We start from the raw sequence: 19,546 nt of genomic DNA on the forward strand, positions 1-19,546 counted from the left end.
GGGCGATGATAGTGCCCCGCTAGAAGCCTCCCAAATCTGACCATTTCCATAGTGCTGGGATTTGTGATTTGTACATCTGCCACATTTTATTTTGCAATATGTATATTTGCCACACCATGTGCCACTAAGATGTGGATGATCAATGCGGCAGATGTGTATTTATTTAAGCAAAGTGTGGTAAATGTAAAAAATAATCTACAGCACACTCGTATCTGATCCGAATATATATGTTTTCCTATTCGTTTTTTATTGTACTCCCTCTATTCCACCAAATTTGTCTGAGATTTGTTAAAACTTAGATATATCTAGACATTAAATAGTATTTAGATACATTCAAATTTTAACAAATTTCAGACAATCTACATAGAACGGAGGGAGTGTCAGTTCCTCTTCTGAAGAAAATATGAAACCAAATGCAACAGTGCTCATTTCAGCCGTTTGGCCCGTTTGGGCACCTCCGTTTTCATCTCTAGACACACGGAATGGATCGACCAAGCAGCAGTACTGTCAGCGCCTCGCGCGGGCGACAGGCTCTCTGTACGAGCCTGGACCGGGTCGTTTTGGATTATGGTATCCAAGCAGCAACCATGGCCTCGAATTCGTTCGTCTCCACTCCACTGACGAATCTGATGTAAAACATACATCCACTGCCACTGGACAAGCCAAGTGGCCAAGTGTGTAGGTTGCTTCCCTCTGCAGTTCTCCACGCAAGAGAGCATCAGGTACCACGAATTGCAGTTTTCCATGTTCTCGACTGTCACGATGGAAGCTGCGTAGTTGGGAAACGTTAATTTCTCTATCCAGTACTGTACCTGCGTCATAGCAGCCGTCTGTATATTGTTTTTTATTATCAAGAAAAAAGGAGATGCTTTGATTCTGTCCTACTAGCACGTCTGGTCAGATGAGCAGATGCTCCACCGATCATGCATGCATGGCCATGGCCCCAATGTCCATCATCTCATCATCATTGTTTACTTCTTCCTAGTTTTATTTCCGGAATTCTTGTCTTGGCCTATCATTTAGACATAGGCAAATTATCAAACTTTGAAATCACGAAGTTTTTTTTCAGAAAATATTTATTTTACAATATATATAATTTCGTCGGGTTATATAACATTTTCCGACATATATAAATCAATGGCCAAATATGCCAATACTGAAAAGGACCGATTTTCTGACCATTGCAGCATACCACACACCCGCGCAACATTTTTCAGGCGTGCAACATCATCACAACAATTTTTAACGTGGTGTGTTCAAACTACGCAAAATGTGTGGCATCATTTTGAAATAGCTGCATTAAAAATATTGTATGTGGCAAATCTGCAAAGGTCACAACGAACCTCTAAGAAAAAGAAAAAGTCATAGGTACACAGCATGGACGCCGAGGCATCCCTTAAATATAGTTAAAACAAGAGCGTAACATTGACAGAATACACACGAGCATGCAATATCACAATTCACAAAATCACCCCTTGATTTGGAACACCAACCTCGCCGTCCCGAGCTCACTTGAGATGAATCTGGCACGCTGAGCCCTGTCGGCGACATATCCGCCTACTCCGAGCCTGTTACCGGTAGGCCGGGTGTATTTTGGGAGAGTTAGCTCAACATCCATGGTAAAGTGTCTTTACTACTGGGGAGGAGCAGCAGGGGCAAAACAGGGGAGAAGCGCCATAGGAGGAGCACAGAGGAGCTGGTGAAGGAGGTTCATGTGGGTTCATGCTTGCAGGCATGCACGAAAGAAAGAGAAAAGGCGTGGAGCAACTCTGGGCAAATTGCTGTGCGCTGAGAAAATGTGAATTGCTGCGCGTATGGCTGTATCGGTTGGATAATGAAAATTATTGCTCTGAGTAAATGCACCGCCTGCATCTAAATAAAATAAAATATCTCTGTCATAATAGTAGCATAAACACAACAACCAGAAAGAGTAACACTTACTTTATTATTTTCCTTGCGTCATCATAACGAACGAGGGACTCTATACCAACAACCTAAAACTATAGATTCACAAAAAAGACTATACCTAAAACTGTATGCCACAGAAGAAAGATGGCTCTGTCCTTGACTTTACTCCAAGATTCAATCAACCCAATGACTGGCCGTTTGGACATGCAAAATTTGGAAGCTCTAAAAGAGAGAGACAAATGAACTAGGAGACGATCGGGACCTCTCACGGTCCCAGGACCATGGGAGGTATAGAAATAAAATCCAGCATGAGAAAGAGCGAAGGGCACTTTGAAGAAAGCGAGATGCTGCTGTCGAACGACCCTAAATATATCATCAATAGTGTTAACAAATACTGTAGTCCAAAATTGAAAGTTGTGAAATAAGCTAGTACTACGGTCGTGCTAAGAAGGTCTAGAATTAAAACTATAGCACCAACCGCTGCTCGCTGCTTTAGACCTTTGGTGCTATCTGCTATGCCTTTTTTTTCTTTCTTTTTACCAATTCTAAGATCATCTCAACCGCGCTTCCCATAGCGACCTCAATAGTAATTCAGAGGCTAGGCAGGTTTTTTGGCCCACACAGGCGCGCAGCGCGCGCTCCAAAAGTAGCCGGTCTGTTTTGAAACCCAATACAATCGCCGGCACACCCTTTTTGGCCCTTTTGCGTGGAGTGCGCGCTGAATGGGCGCGCCGACGCCTCGCCATGTCGTATGGAAGCCCTCGGCCCCGCCTGGCAGCTGTTGAATGAGCGGTCGGCGTAATGATCTAGTCACGCGTACCGAAGATTAATGGCGCCACCGCCCCCAACCTTCGCCTACCTCTAGCCAAGCAATAAGTGCGCACCACCGCCCCCACGCCTGCCTCTGGGTATAAAACGGGGTGCTCGGACACCAACTCCTCCTCACACGAACCCTAGCGTCACCTCCGCCCACCATCTCCCCAAGCGCTCCATGGCCGATTCTACGGGCCGCAGTGGCGGTCGCGGCCGCCGAGGCAGAGCCCGGGGTGCAGGATCCCCACCCCCTGAACGCTTGCTGTCGTCGGACTGATTTTGCGAGTTCTTTGAGTTCGTCGTCCTCATCAAGGAGGACCCTTTGGGTTCAAAAAGGCTCCCAGAGAAATTCGCGTAATATCTCGCCGACCGAGAGCCGGCTAGCGTGCACTTGCAGGATGCGAGCTGCTGCTTCTGCAGGTGGCCTATCGAGGTGTTGTTCGATGGTGAATTGGGGAAGGCCACATGTTCCTCCACACTGGCTGGGACAACTTCGCCCGTACTTCAAGTGGAAATGCTGCTGGGAGCTCAGGGTGAAGGTGTTTCACGACACTTTGTGTTGTAGGCACTACCACAACGACAGCAGCGACGGCGGCATCGTCGATGAGTAGGTTTTCAGATGTTCTTTCTTTGCAGCGAAAATGGTAATGGCCGATTGAAGGCACTAGGTTAGATTTCTGGGTGTTCTTCCTCTGCAGCGATGAAGACACACCCCTAGTTTGGGTAACTGGATGTTCTTTGTTTGCAGTGAAGAAGGCGAGAACCAACACCCGCCTCTAGTATGGGTTTCATCGATATTTTTTATTTTGCAATTATGTAAAATAAAGCCTATGTAATATTTCTATCTCAAAATGAAGCCTATGTAATATTTCTATTTCAATAATTTATTTTAAGGGTATCTTATTGGGGTTATCGATGTGTGCCAATGGAAATGCTCTAAACGAAGTGGTTGCTTACGAAATATCAATTAAGCAACCGAAAATGTTCCACACTGTGTTGGCTTTGCTTCGACAGATGAATAGTTTCGTACCGACCAACCTAGATATTATTAAACAGCTCCGACGATATATTTTACTTCCTCCTGCCATAGTAATGTATGGAGAATTTAAGACATACTTTTATCAATAGAGGTAGTATACTATTTGCCAATGTGTATCAATATCTGACCGTTTGGCCAGTGGTAGAAGTGAAACACATCGGTACAAGTACGGTAGAGCATAGCTGAGAGTAACAGAAAGCATGGACCACCATGTTGTAGTCCAGGTGCGCCTAGATTTAGTACACCTTGGTTTGGATTAGATTCTCTCGAGATCCGGCTCCGGCACACCACACACTGCAACATTATGCAGGTATATATGTACAGAACACTCTAGAGATCACTCCGAAGTTTATTTCCAGTTGGTAACAGGAAAGTGTCTTTGGCTCCTGATCGCCCCTTTATTTTTAAAATTGAAAATTATATTTAAAAGTTTCAAAAAAATGAAAACTAATCTGAACATAGTCAATGATGGAACCTACAATAATGCAAAATTGTTTGTGCCGTGAGCTACACAAAAATGACAAATTATTATAAAATTTAGAGATTTCAAAATATGATAGTGAAATCCACACTATGTCATTTTGTGTAACTCACAATACTTCCTCCGGACACTACCAAGTACATCAACAAGATTGAGAGGGCATAACTTTGGTCCGTCAAGGATACCACGACGGGGGCAAAATGTAAGGTCAATTGGGAGACGGTGTGCCGTCCCAAAAAACTTGGTGGGATTGGGATCCTTCATATGGACAAGTTTGCAAGGGCTCTTAGGCTACGTTGGCCTTGGCTAGAATGGAAAGACCCCGATAAAATTTGGAAGGGCTATGGGAACCCATGCTCTATGGAAGATATGGAGGTGTTCTATGCTTCAACTACCATCACTATTGGCAATGGCCATAAGGCACCTTTTTGGCACTGTCCGTGGTTAAATAATAGGAAACCGATCGAGGTTGCCCCTCTCATCTTTGAGATCTCAAAGAGAAAGAATTGGAAGGTCCACCAAGCCTTGAGGAATAACAAGTGGGTCAAGAAGATTGACTTGGAGAAAATCAAGAACATGGAGTATCTTAGACGATTTGTCGAGCTTTGGGTTCTTATTGACAACATCCAACTCCGGGAGGGGGTGGAGGACGCCATTGTTTGGAGGCTCACGGCTAATGGCGAATACTCCTCCAAATCGGCTTATGAGATACAATTCATAGGAGCCATTGCCTCGAATATGAACAATGTAACATCCCAAATTTCTAATCAATGAAGAAGAAGATTTTCCAACTACTCAAAATTTAGAACCAACAAAAACTTTTATTTGCATATAGTGCCATGCATAGGGTTTGTGCATTATTGTGTGAGATTACCATGATGCTTACTTGTGTGCTTATGTGCTACACTCTAAAACCCTACCTTGAACCTTTGAAGATCACAAAGCAAATCAAAAAGGAAGAAAAGAAAAGAAATGGAAAATTCCCCAAAACCCTCACATAGGGTTTAGGCCATTTTTGCAAATCTTTAACCTAGACCATTTTGGCTTGCACCATTAATTGTATTATGTTACTAAACACTTATAAACACTTTTGAAATCAAAGAAACTCAAATCAAATAAAATTTGAAATCAATTTGTGCTCACATGCACTAATGGTCAAATCTGCCAATTTCAGTCTGGTCACTACTTTGAGCCTCTGTATTTAGAGATTTTCAAACCAAACAATTCCAACTCTTTGCACCTCATCCAAGTATACATCAAGGTGAACAACTTTGGTAAAGACCACCAGTACAAATTCATCCTAGATCAAAGGTTATGCTCAAGCCAAGATGAGACTTTGAAGCAAACTTAAGATCATCCCATTTTGCAACTTTTGCAAATCTTTTTATTTTTGAATGCCACCACCACCAATGTGTGTTGTTGATCATTTGAAGCAAGACTAACAAGTTTCATTCAAAATTTTCAAAATTGAATCCATGCGGCCATATTCACAAACACTTGGTGAGCAAATCTTGTTCGTTTCACTATTTGAAATAGTGCCTAGCCCATTTCTGAAAACCACTTGATTTTGCCCTGTTCCCTGGTCCCCTCTAGCCCTATCCCATGCATTGAAACCCTAGGAGGAGGGCCAAACATGGCATAGCCATGGCCATGCCGGCCATGTTCCCCATGGCATGCTCCCCCTCTCTCCTTCTCCCTCCAAACCTGGCCACCGTGCCAAATGGCGCCACCACACCCTACTGCACCCACCTGAGCTAGCCAGTGTTGAAGAAATGCCCCACAGGCGCCAGACACGCGCGCGCCCACGACGCCCAGAACTATGCCGCCGACGGCATGAGCACGCCCACAGACACGCGCAGTGCACGCGTCGCCACGGCGACACAGGCCACCCCCGGACCCCCTCTCACGTCTAGCGACGCGTCACTGCTCCAGGAACCACGCGGACATGCTCGCTTCGCCGACCCGCGCCCGCCGCTGCCGGAGACGGCGACCAAATCCCGCCGCGGACGCGCAGATGCTCGCTTGCCCCCGACCAAGTTGGGCACCGACTAGTCTCGTCGTAGCTGCACAGAGGACCGCCGTGACGTGTTGAACAGGACGCCGCCCACGCCTAGCTCGCTAGCTCGCCAGAACGCCCGCGCCCATGTCAACATTTCCGCAGCACCTCAGTCCCCTTCCGCGCCTATAAAAGGAGACCCCTCCTCGACCATTTCTTCACACCAGCACCATCCCCACTCCTCACTCGACCTCCTCCGCTACTCGCCCATCGACATTAGCCGCTGTAGCCCCTCAATTTCACCGCCGGAGGCCGCCAGTACCACAGCTCGCCGCCGTCGATTGGAGCCATCCCCGGAGCTGCCGCCAGTACCTGGAGCTTCGCCGTCGACTACCACTTCACCGCGCACACTGCCCACCCTTGCTGGAGCCACGGTGAGCCCTCCGACCACCCACCTGCACCGCGCCGGTGAGTCCTTCTCGCCGGCGACACCGACGAATGAGATCCGTTGGATCTCGTTCGAATCCAACGTCGCACAGCCCCCGTACCATTTCGCGGTGTTATGAGGCACTGACGGGTGGAGCCCCCTGTCAGGCGGCCCGCTCGCGTCAGACGCGTAGCTGGGCTGGCCCAACTCCCTCTCCCCCGTTTCGTCCCGTTAGCATTCCCGCGCAAGCCCACGTTTTCAAATTTGAATTTCAGTTTTAAATCGAAATTGCTTGCAGATGCTTTGTTCAAATTTGAATAGAATCAAATTGGCTCAACCAAATTTTATGAACTTCATATGGTTGAAAAGCTTGAGAAAAGATCTATCCAACCCCACTGGCCTCATCATGAAATTCTTTGTAGAATTAATGTGACAAAAATAACAAGGCAGGTACTTTTACAACTTCAAACATTTATTAAAAATCAACTAAAAATGCTTTTGAGTTGATTACAACTCCCATAATTCACATTTCACTTACACTACATGTTTCTGCAAAAATATGACATGGTTATTTTGTGTGATCATGGCCTAGTTTAAATAAAGGGATCTATGGCTATTTCTAGTCAATCTGTTTCTGCGCAGCAACCCAAATCTAGTATCAACTTTACTATTAGAGACTTTACTTGGCACAACAATACAATAAAGTAAAGATAAGGAGAGGTTGCTACAGTAGTAACAACTTCCAAGACACAACATAACAGTAGTAAAATAAAAGTGCTTTCTTTATAGCCATTAAGATGGGCTCAGTGATTTTAATGATGCTCACGCAAGAAATAAGAGTTGAAGTAAAAGAGAGCATCAAAAGCAAATAAGAAACACTTTTAAGTCTAACCCACTTCCTATGAAAAGGAATCTTGTAAATAAACAAGTCATGTAAGCATAATGCAACAAGCATAGAAAGGCAACACAAGCGCAACTTCAAGATTCTCAACATAAAGAGGGGAAACTTAATATTATTAAGATGCATATAACCATGTTTCCCTCTCTCATAATAACTTTCAGTAGCATCATGAACAAACTCAACAATATAACTATCACATGAAACATTCTTATCATGAGCTACATGCATAAAATTATTACTCTCCACATAAGCATAATCATTACTATTAATTGTAGTGGGAGCAAATTCAATAAAATAGCTATCATTATTATTCTCATCACCATAATCATCATATATAGGAGGCATATTGTAATCATAATTAATTTTCTCCTCAATAGTAGGTGGACTGAAAATATCATATTCATCATTGTAATCATCATAAATAGGAGGCAAAGTATCATCAAAGTAAATTTTCTCCTCAAAACTTGGGGGACTAAAAATATCATGACCAGCTTCCCCAAGCTTAAATTCTTCCATATCATTAGCAATAATAGTATTCAAAGAGTTCATGGTAATAACATTGCTACAACTATTTTGCAAACAAAGTTCCATGGGTTTTTTAATTCTCTCTTCAAACACATCATGTCCTAGTTCAAGATAAAGTTCATAAAGATCTCTAATTTTTTTGTTGTTTTCCATTAAGCCTAACTAGTGAAAATAAAAACAAAAAACAAAAAGATATAATTGCAGGATCTAAAGGAAATAGCTTCGAGCACTCACACACCGGCAACAGTGCTAGGAAATAGCTTAGTAGTCGGAGGATGTGAATACCTTTTACCTTACCTCCCCGGCAACGGCGCCAGAAAATAGCTTGATGTCTACGTGTGCTTCTATTTTTGTAGACAGTGTTGGGCCTCCAAGAGCAGAGGTTTGTAGAACAGCAGCAAGTTTCACTTAAGTGGATCACCCAAGGTTTATCGAACTCAGGGAGGTAGAGGTCAAAGATATTCCTCTCAAGCAATCCTGCAATTAAGATACAAGAAGTCTCTTGTGTCCCCAACACACCTAATACACTTGTCAGATGTATAGGTGCACTAGTTCGGCGAAGAGATAGTGAAATACAAGTATAATGGATGATTGTAAGTAGTAATTGCAATCTGAAATAAAGATGGCAGCAGGCAAACATGTAACAGAACTTGTTGGAAACGGTGTTTCAATACTTAGAAACAAGGCCTAGTGATCATACTTTCACTAGTGGACACTCTCAACATTGCAATCATAATTGAATATAAATAAGCACTTCACTATGCTATTCTGAATTACTCTCTGGCGGGATAACGAACACTAATTCACCGTGTAGGGCTGCAAAAGCAAACCTTAAAGATGTATTCCCAAGTACTAATAAACACCCCACGCTGTCACTGTGAGCATTCATAGGAGGTACTAACACACCACAATTTCATAGAGACATCCAACTCAAATCATAACCCAGTGAACAAGTATTCTGTGAAATATAGCCTAAGAGACCCACACGGTGCACACACTGTCACCTTTACACACGTGGGACAAGGAGTCTCCGGAGATCACATAAGTAAAATCCACTTGAATAGCATAACGACATCTAGATTACAAAGCTCATCATATGGATCTCAATCATGTAAGGCAGCTCATGAGATCATTGTATTGAAGTACATGGGAGAGAGAGATTAACCACATAGCTACCGGTAAAGCCCTCAGCCTCGGGGGAGAACTACTCCCTCCTCATCATGGGAGACAGCAGCGGCGATGAAGATGGCGGTGGTGTCGATGGAGATGGCTTCCGGGGGCAATTCCCCGTCCCGGCGGCGTGCCGGAACAGAGACTTCTGTCCCCCGAATATGGCTTCGCGATGGCGGCGGCTGCGTAACTTTTCTCGTCTCGTGGCTTATCTTTTTAGGGTTTTCGCGACGGTGAGACTTTATAGGCGGAAGGGCAGCCTCGGAGGGGTCCCAGGGGACCCACACCATAGGGCAGCGCGGGCCCCTTCTTTGTCGCGCCGCCTTGTGGTGTCGCCACCTCGTGGCCCCACTTCGTATCCCCTTCGGTCTTCTGGAAGCTCCGTGGAAAAATAAGACCCTAGGCGTTAATTTCGTCCAATTCCGAGAATATTTCCTGTGTAGGATTTCTGAAACCAAAAACAGCACAAAACAGGAACTGGCTCTTCGGCATCTCGTTAATAGGTTAGTGCCGGAAAATGCATATAAATGATGTAAAGTGTGTATAAAACATGTGAGTATTGTCATAAAACTAGCATGGAACATAAGAAATTATGGATACGTTTGAGACAAAGAATGAAAATTTAAAGGTAGCACTCAAGTAATTTACTTTGGAATGGCAGAGAAATACCACATAGTAGATAGGTATGGTGGACACAAATGGCATAGGTTTTGGCTCAAGGTTTTGGATGCACGAGAAGTATTCCCTCTCAGTACAAGGCTTTGGCTAGCAAGGTTGTTTGAAGCAAACACAAGTATGAACCGGTCTGACAAAGAAAACTTACATAAGAACATATTGCAAGCATTATAAGACTCTACACTGTCTTCCTTGTTGTTCAAACACTTCACCAGAAAATATCTAGACTTTAGAGAGACCAATCATGCAAACCAAATTTTAACAAGCTCTATGGTAGTTCTTCATTAATAGGTGCAAAGTACATGATGCAAGAGCTTAAACATGATCTATTTGAGCACAACAATTGCCAAGTATCAAATTATTCAAGACAATATACCAATTACCACATGAAGCATTTTCTGTTTCCAACCATATAACAATGAACGAAGCAGTTTCAACCTTCGCCATGAACATTAAAAGTAAAGCTAAGAACACCAGTGTTCATATGAAACAGCGGAGCGTGTCTTTCTCCCACACAAAGATTGCTAGGATCCGATTTTATTCAAACAAAAACAAAAACAAAAGCAAACAGACGCTCCAAGTAAAGCACATAAGATGCGACTGAATAAAAATATAGTTTCACTAGAGGTGACCTGATAAGTTGTCGATGAAGAAGGGGATCCCTTGGGCATCCCCAAGCTTAGATGCTTGAGTCTTCTTGAAATATGCAGGGATGAACCACGGGGGCATCCCCAAGCTTAGACTTTTCACTCTTCTTGATCATATTGTATCATCCTCCTCTCTTGATCCTTGAAAACTTCCTCCACACCAAACTCGAAACAAACTCATTAGAGGGTTAGTGCATAATCAAAAATTCACATATTCAGAGGTGACATAATCATTCTTAACACTTCTGGACATTGCACAAAGCTACTGAAAGTTAATGGAACAAAGAAATCCATTCAACACAGCAAAAGAGGCAATGTGAAATAAAAGGCAGAATCTGTCAAAACAGAACAGTCTGTAAAGACGAATTTTTTAGAGGCACTTAACAGGCTCAGATGAAAAAGCTCAAAACTAATGAAAGTTGCGTACATATCTGAGGATCACGCACGTAAATTGGCAGATTTTTTTGATTCTTCTACAGAGAGATCTACTCAAATTCGTGACAGGTAGAAATCTGTTTCTGCGCAGCAATCCAAATATAGTATCAACTTTACTATTAGAGACTTATTTGGCACAACAATACAATAAAGTAAAGATAAGGAGAGGTTGCTACAGTAGTAACAACTTCCAAGACACAACAAAACAGTAGCAAAATAAAAACATGGGTTATCTCCCAAGAAGTGCTTTCTTTATAGCCATTAAGATGGGCTCAGTGATTTTAATGATGCTCATGCAAGAAATAAGAGTTGAAGTAAAAGAGAGCATCAAAACCAAATAAGAAACAGTTTTAAGTCTAACCCACTTCATATGAAAAGGAATCTTGTAAATAAACAAGTCATGTAAGCATAATGCAACAAGCATAGAAAGGCAACACAAGCGCAACTTCAAGATTCTCAACATAAAGAGGGGAAACTTAATATTATTAAGATGCATGATGTAACGGCCCCGGGTAGTACCCCTAATAGATATGCTTGTTCTTTTTCTCTTGTGCATCAACATGGCATCGTGCATGCATCATATACATGTTTTCAACAAAATAAAATTATTTTATAAACCCTAATTATTTTATTTTGCTCTTATATGGTTTCTATAATAAACCACCCCCTTTATCTTTTCTATTAAAATAAAACTCTAACTTTTCTAACCAGGCCACCCCTCTTTGGCCCGTCTGTCCCTTTCTTCCTGGCAGCCCAGCTCTCCTCTTCCTCTGGCCCGATCCGGCCCAACCCACCTTACCCTCCACCAGGCCCATACCTCTTCGAGTGGAGAGGCTCTCCACTTTTGTCCTGTTGTCGTCTTCCTCATCTCACGAGAAGGACGTGAGCGAGCAGCTCATCCGGTCCTCACCTGCTCCCCTGGTCCTCCACCACATGTTTCCCTCTTTTATCCCCAGCGTTGCACCCTCCTGGAAACCCTAGCCCTATCCTCCTCCCTCGCGCCGCCACCCCATCCTCGCTCCCCTTGGTTTCCTCTCTACCTGCTCACAGAGAGCGACCCAAACAGCCACCGGGAACACCACCTCGCCATGGCGTCGCCGCTCCAAGGCTCCCCCCACCATTCCGAGGGCACCATCAGATGCGGCTCGTCGTCCTCGTCATCCCCCTGCAAGGAATCGAGTCAATACCCTGTAAATCGAGCGCAAGGTCGCCGATTCTTCGCGCCGGACTTCATGCTTCTTCTCCGATTCCGGCCGCCCTCGTCCTCCTCCGGCCAAACCGAGCCCGCCTTCATCTTCCTGGTAACATCGCGCGTCCCCGGGACCCCTTCGGCACCTTCCTCCCCGCTGGTTTGCTTCCTCCCCTGACGTTGACGGTCGTCTTCGCCGCAGGTACTCGTCGTCGGCGGTACTTTGTCAAGGCCCGGTGCCAAAACTGCTCACCCCTGGTTCCCCTTGGTCTTCCGCTTCGAGCACGCCGACTCCCGCATCCAGGCGTGCGCCAGGCTTCCAGATCGAGGCTCACATGCATCGTGTTCATCCTTTTCCATCCGTCGTGGTCGCCAGGGACCAAGTCCGTCCAGCACTACCTCATGTTGACGCACACCTGACACTGTTCATCAATCTGCACATAGCCCAGCTGGTTTGTACCTTGATCCCGTACGCAGCAGATCACAGGATCAAATCCCATGTTTACCTGTTTAATCCTCTTTTTGTTCTCTGGTCCATGAACCAGATCCGGCGCTGCAGATGGGCCGAGGCCCATCTCTCCCTGGTGCTGCACGATGCTGATGCGCGCCCACCTTCTATTCACCGCCGGCCCAGGCGCAGCAGAGTTCCAGGCCAGGTCCGGCCCAGTTCTTCTACCCCTCTGTGATAATCTTTTCTTTTTGCAAAATCTTGTTTATATCATAACTTGGGATTGGTAAATCCAAACAAAACAAATAAAATATCTATTTTTATCAGAAAAATATGAGGAATCTAAATATGCCATCCATGCTTGCTGTTGCATCCTGCATCATATAAATTCGTGATAGTTTGCATTATCACCTAATATGGAACATATGGAATATGTGGGATATTATATATATGTTGTCTCGGTTCCATTTAACTTTGTTGTAGCTCACCCCTGCCATGTTTGCTATGTTAATCCACCCTTAACTTTGTCGGTAGAAATGCAATTCCAACCTAATTTGCTTGTCCGGTGTTCCGACTCCGATTAATATGGATAAGTTGCACCGCCGCATCATGTTTGCCATGTCATGCATAACATCATGATCATGCTGGATCTTATTTATCCGTAGTAGTAAGACTTGCATGCGTTGTGTGTTCCAGCATTTGCTTCTTCGCGGATAGGATCACGAAGTGGTGATGTGAGATACGACGAGTTCTCCGACAAGTTCTTCTGCAGCTTTTCACAGGCGAGCCCACCCCTTCACCTATTTTACATTTACATGCTCTTTTGATCTATTGCTATCCCTATGTTGCGATTCTGTTGTGTCACGTGTCCTATCCACCTGTTACCTATATGTCCGAGATACACCTCCTCGCCCTACCTATTGTTTGTTGTTTGCCAGCTTTGCGAGTCGTAGGCGAGTTTAGGGTCTTGTTGATATCTCGAGATGTTCGGGATATCTCTTTGGGAGGTTATCACATGCTATATATTTTGTTGGAGATAATCACACTTTACTTTATTGTTAACAACTAAAATTGTAAGCAGAGGCATCTGTGAGCCCCTTTGCGAAAGCATCGGAACTTTGACTTGCTAATGTCCCCTAGGACCCGAGTTCTTGTTATCTGTTCCGAGATTGAGCGCTCTACCCGTACGTGGGGGAGTGGGACCCCCATCACCCACTACCTTTCCTCGAGTCTGTTTATTGGGAGCCACAACCTTGGTTTTATTTGCTCATATGCACGATGCACGATTTACTTCTGTTGCCTTCGGGTGTTTATATTCTGTATTGTACTCATCTTGTGGAACGATTAGCGACAGCAGGTTGTTCACACTTAGCTTAGCCGTTGGCACAAACCTCTGGGTCCGTATCGGAGTACGGCCGAACTTCGTCACGGGTAGCTTAGTTGGGTGGCTCCCATTAAACTTTCTCTTGCATTGGGAACGGTCTTGATGTGAGACTCCACCTGTAGTAAGTGGGTTCGAGCATGCGTATGGTTACATTTGGGCAACCCCTGCAGGGTGTACATCTTATCGATAAGCCGTGTCCGCGGTTATGGACGACTTGGAATTGTATGGCTTGATCATAGAACAACTTACACCTTATACTTGTTGTTAATAATCTGATAATAACTTGTGTAGTAATATAGCATTACCACAACCGATACCTAATAAAATTTGTCCACCGTTGAGTGCCTTTTACATTGCCTCTTCGCTTTGTTGAAGGGGATATGTGTAATCGGCTGGGTTATGTTTGTGTAGTATTTATCTGTTACCTTGTGCGCTCTCTTATCTTCTCTGAGTAGACGGATGTTGTAGCGTGTCTCTATTGGATAGTAGCTTTGCTGCCGCTAAACCCCACATATAGCCGGGTGAAGTTTATACCGCCCACCAGCGAGCATAGCTGGTCTTGTCTCGCAAGTACGTGCCAATGGTACTTACCCTCGCCTTCCTTTCTTTTTGTCTCCTCCCCCTTTTGTCGGCAACCGATGGCCCGACTTCGACAGGTACGAGATGACGACGTTAGCAAGGTTACCCTTCCGGCTTGGCCTGGGCAGGGTTATGGACGCCACTGGTTATCTTCAGGACTCTTAGTCCAATTTGTATCTTGTCCGTACTCGGACGTATTCGATCTTCTGTATGATTTGAATCTTTGTATTATATATTTGTATCTTGACTCGTTGGAGTCGTTGTTGTATATATGTATCTTGTGGGCTCTATTGTAATCCTGTTGTAATGTTACCGCTCGTGTTAATTCCTCTGGCATCACGTGTGTGATTCGTCGCGCACGTCGTGTCGGAGGGCGTCTCTGAATCGATATCATGCGGATTTCGGCGGGTTCGCTGGGATCCTCATGGTACCGGTTCCGGGGCGTCACAAGTTGGTATCAGAGCTCAGGTTGTCGGTACCCCACTAGTCCAGCCTGTAGGTTAACCTTGCCAACGGATGCTGTTGTGTCTAGTGTCGAAAACCTATTTTCTAAAAATCGCTGGATAGTTCTGATTAGTTCTGATTTTTCTCCTTATCCCTATTCTTTCTCCTCTTACCTTTGCGAGTTTTGGGTCTTCTCTCTTATCTGTGTTCTCTGAGTTTTAGGTTCCGACGAGGGTGGACGATCTTTGACCCTTACCTATTAGGTTCATTCTTCGGAGGATCTCGACAACAGTGCATCATCAACATCGGAACAACGACTTCTTGTTAGTGGTGTCGACCGATCAGCATGGAGCAAGAATCCTCGTTAGTGGTGTCGAGGAGATCAACACGTCGCCAGAAGATCCGATAGTTCACCTCTCTTCCCCGTACCTTGAGGTGGAACCTCGGGGCGAGGTTCCTTGTTAGTGGTGTCGATTGTAACGGCCCCGGGTAGTACCCCTAATAGATATGCTTGTTCTTTTTCTCTTGTGCATCAACATGGCATCGTGCATGCATCATATACATGTTTTCAACAAAATAAAATTATTTTATAAACCCTAATTATTTTATTTTGCTCTTATATGGTTTCTATAATAAACCACCCCCTTTATCTTTTCTATTAAAATAAAACTCTAACTTTTCTAACCAGGCCACCCCTCTTTGGCCCGTCTGTCCCTTTCTTCCTGGCAGCCCAGCTCTCCTCTTCCTCTGGCCCGATCCGGCCCAACCCACCTTACCCTCCACCAGGCCCATACCTCTTCGAGTGGAGAGGCTCTCCACTTTTGTCCTGTTGTCGTCTTCCTCATCTCACGAGAAGGACGTGAGCGAGCAGCTCATCCGGTCCTCACCTGCTCCCCTGGTCCTCCACCACATGTTTCCCTCTTTTATCCCCAGCGTTGCACCCTCCTGGAAACCCTAGCCCTATCCTCCTCCCTCGCGCCGCCACCCCATCCTCGCTCCCCTTGGTTTCCTCTCTACCTGCTCACAGAGAGCGACCCAAACAGCCACCGGGAACACCACCTCGCCATGGCGTCGCCGCTCCAAGGCTCCCCCCACCATTCCGAGGGCACCATCAGATGCGGCTCGTCGTCCTCGTCATCCCCCTGCAAGGAATCGAGTCAATACCCTGTAAATCGAGCGCAAGGTCGCCGATTCTTCGCGCCGGACTTCATGCTTCTTCTCCGATTCCGGCCGCCCTCGTCCTCCTCCGGCCAAACCGAGCCCGCCTTCATCTTCCTGGTAACATCGCGCGTCCCCGGGACCCCTTCGGCACCTTCCTCCCCGCTGGTTTGCTTCCTCCCCTGACGTTGACGGTCGTCTTCGCCGCAGTACTCGTCGTCGGCGGTACTTTGTCAAGGCCGGTGCCAAAACTGCTCACCCTGGTTCCCCTTGGTCTTCCGCTTCGAGCACGCCGACTCCCGCATCCAGGCGTGCGCCAGGCTTCCAGATCGAGGCTCACATGCATCGTGTTCATCCTTTTCCATCCGTCGTGGTCGCCAGGGACCAAGTCCGTCCAGCACTACCTCATGTTGACGCACACCTGACACTGTTCATCAATCTGCACATAGCCCAGCTGGTTTGTACCTTGATCCCGTACGCAGCAGATCAGGATCAAATCCCATGTTTACTGTTTAATCCTCTTTTGTTCTCTCGGTCCATGAACCAGATCCGGCGCTGCAGATGGGCCGAGGCCCATCTCTCCCTGGTGCTGCACGATGCTGATGCGCGCCCACCTTCTATTCACCGCCGGCCTGTGCGCAAGAGAGTTCCAGGCCAGGTCCGGCCCAGTTCTTCTACCCCTCTGTGATAATCTTTTCTTTTTGCAAAATCTTGTTTATATCATAACTTGGGATTGGTAAATCCAAACAAAACAAATAAAATATCTATTTTTATCAGAAAAATATGAGGAATCTAAATATGCCATCCATGCTTGCTGTTGCATCCTGCATCATATAAATTCGTGATAGTTTGCATTATCACCTAATATGGAACATATGGAATATGTGGGATATTATATATATGTTGTCTCGGTTCCATTTAACTTTGTTGTAGCTCACCCCTGCCATGTTTGCTATGTTAATCCACCCTTAACTTTGTCGGTAGAAATGCAATTCCAACCTAATTTGCTTGTCCGGTGTTCCGACTCCGATTAATATGGATAAGTTGCACCGCCGCATCATGTTTGCCATGTCATGCATAACATCATGATCATGCTGGATCTTATTTATCCGTAGTAGTAAGACTTGCATGCGTTGTGTGTTCCAGCATTTGCTTCTTCGCGGATAGGATCACGAAGTGGTGATGTGAGATACGACGAGTTCTCCGACAAGTTCTTCTGCAGCTTTTCACAGGCGAGCCCACCCTTCACCTATTTTACATTTACATGCTCTTTTGATCTATTGCTATCCCTATGTTGCGATTCTGTTGTGTCACGTGTCCTATCCAATTGTTACCTATATGTCCGAGATACACCTCCTCGCCCTACCTATTGTTTGTTGTTTGCCAGCTTTGCGAGTCGTAGGCGAGTTTAGGGTCTTGTTGATATCTCGAGATGTTCGGGATATCTCTTTGGGAGGTTATCACATGCTATATATTTTGTTGGAGATAATCACACTTTACTTTATTGTTAACAACTAAAATTGTAAGCAGAGGCATCTGTGAGCCCCTTTGCGAAAGCATCGGAACTTTGACTTGCTAATGTCCCCTAGGACCCGAGTTCTTGTTATCTGTTCCGAGATTGAGCGCTCTACCCGTACGTGGGGGAGTGGGACCCCCATCACCCACTACCTTTCCTCGAGTCTGTTTATTGGGAGCCACAACCTTGGTTTTATTTGCTCATATGCACGATGCACGATTTACTTCTGTTGCCTTCGGGTGTTTATATTCTGTATTGTACTCATCTTGTGGAACGATTAGCGACAGCAGGTTGTTCACACTTAGCTTAGCCGTTGGCACAAACCTCTGGGTCCGTATCGGAGTACGGCCGAACTTCGTCACGGGTAGCTTAGTTGGGTGGCTCCCATTAAACTTTCTCTTGCATTGGGAACGGTCTTGATGTGAGACTCCACCTGTAGTAAGTGGGTTCGAGCATGCGTATGGTTACATTTGGGCAACCCCTGCAGGGTGTACATCTTATCGATAAGCCGTGTCCGCGGTTATGGACGACTTGGAATTGTATGGCTTGATCATAGAACAACTTACACCTTATACTTGTTGTTAATAATCTGATAATAACTTGTGTAGTAATATAGCATTACCACAACCGATACCTAATAAAATTTGTCCACCGTTGAGTGCCTTTTACATTGCCTCTTCGCTTTGTTGAAGGGGATATGTGTAATCGGCTGGGTTATGTTTGTGTAGTATTTATCTGTTACCTTGTGCGCTCTCTTATCTTCTCTGAGTAGACGGATGTTGTAGCGTGTCTCTATTGGATAGTAGCTTTGCTGCCGCTAAACCCCACATATAGCCGGGTGAAGTTTATACCGCCCACCAGCGAGCATAGCTGGTCTTGTCTCGCAAGTACGTGCCAATGGTACTTACCCTCGCCTTCCTTTCTTTTTGTCTCCTCCCCCTTTTGTCGGCAACCGATGGCCCGACTTCGACAGGTACGAGATGACGACGTTAGCAAGGTTACCCTTCCGGCTTGGCCTGGGCAGGGTTATGGACGCCACTGGTTATCTTCAGGACTCTTAGTCCAATTTGTATCTTGTCCGTACTCGGACGTATTCGATCTTCTGTATGATTTGAATCTTTGTATTATATATTTGTATCTTGACTCGTTGGAGTCGTTGTTGTATATATGTATCTTGTGGGCTCTATTGTAATCCTGTTGTAATGTTACCGCTCGTGTTAATTCCTCTGGCATCACGTGTGTGATTCGTCGCGCACGTCGTGTCGGAGGGCGTCTCTGAATCGATATCATGCGGATTTCGGCGGGTTCGCTGGGATCCTCATGGTACCGGTTCCGGGGCGTCACACATGATAACCCACAAGTATAGGGGATCGCAACAGTCTTTGAGGGAAGTAAAACCCAAATTTATTGATTCGACACAAGGGGAGGTAAAGAATACTTATAAGCCTTAACAATTGAGTTGTCAATTCAGCTGCACCTGGAAAAGCACTAGTAACAGGGGTGATGTGAAAGCAGCAGTAATATGAGAGCAATAGTAACAAGAACACAAATGGCAAGCAGAGTAAGAATACGGGAACAATGGCACCATAAAATAGTTGATACTACTTCCAATGACATATAGAACGAGTATATGATGATAAGAGATGGACCGGGGTTCCCAGCTATCTACACTAGTGGTAACTCTCCAATAACAAGTGACAAGTGTTGGGTAAACAACTTACAACTGGACAATTGATAGGATTGAAATAGCATTAAGACAGAACATCAAGATTATTAATCATGTAGGCATGTTTTCCATATATAGTCATACG

The 19,546-nt window shown here is 45.3% G+C and overlaps 2 long non-coding RNA genes across 2 annotated transcripts; both read left to right on the forward strand.

Annotated features, from left to right (window-relative positions):
* The first annotated feature begins 11,696 nt into the window (after positions 1-11,696).
* Positions 11,697-14,929, forward strand: LOC127322740 (uncharacterized). Its single transcript, XR_011748020.1, has 4 exons — positions 11,697-12,318; positions 12,409-12,658; positions 12,752-12,862; positions 13,351-14,929. It is a non-coding gene; the product is annotated as an uncharacterized lncRNA (long non-coding RNA).
* Positions 14,930-17,259: 2,330 nt separating this feature from the next.
* Positions 17,260-18,943, forward strand: LOC139833024 (uncharacterized). The gene is made up of 2 exons (XR_011748021.1): positions 17,260-17,451; positions 18,709-18,943. It is a non-coding gene; the product is annotated as an uncharacterized lncRNA (long non-coding RNA).
* The last annotated feature ends 603 nt before the right edge of the window (positions 18,944-19,546 follow it).

This window comes from Lolium perenne, chromosome 1, assembly GCF_019359855.2.
Source record: "Lolium perenne isolate Kyuss_39 chromosome 1, Kyuss_2.0, whole genome shotgun sequence".
NCBI classification, from domain to species: domain Eukaryota; kingdom Viridiplantae; phylum Streptophyta; class Magnoliopsida; order Poales; family Poaceae; genus Lolium; species Lolium perenne.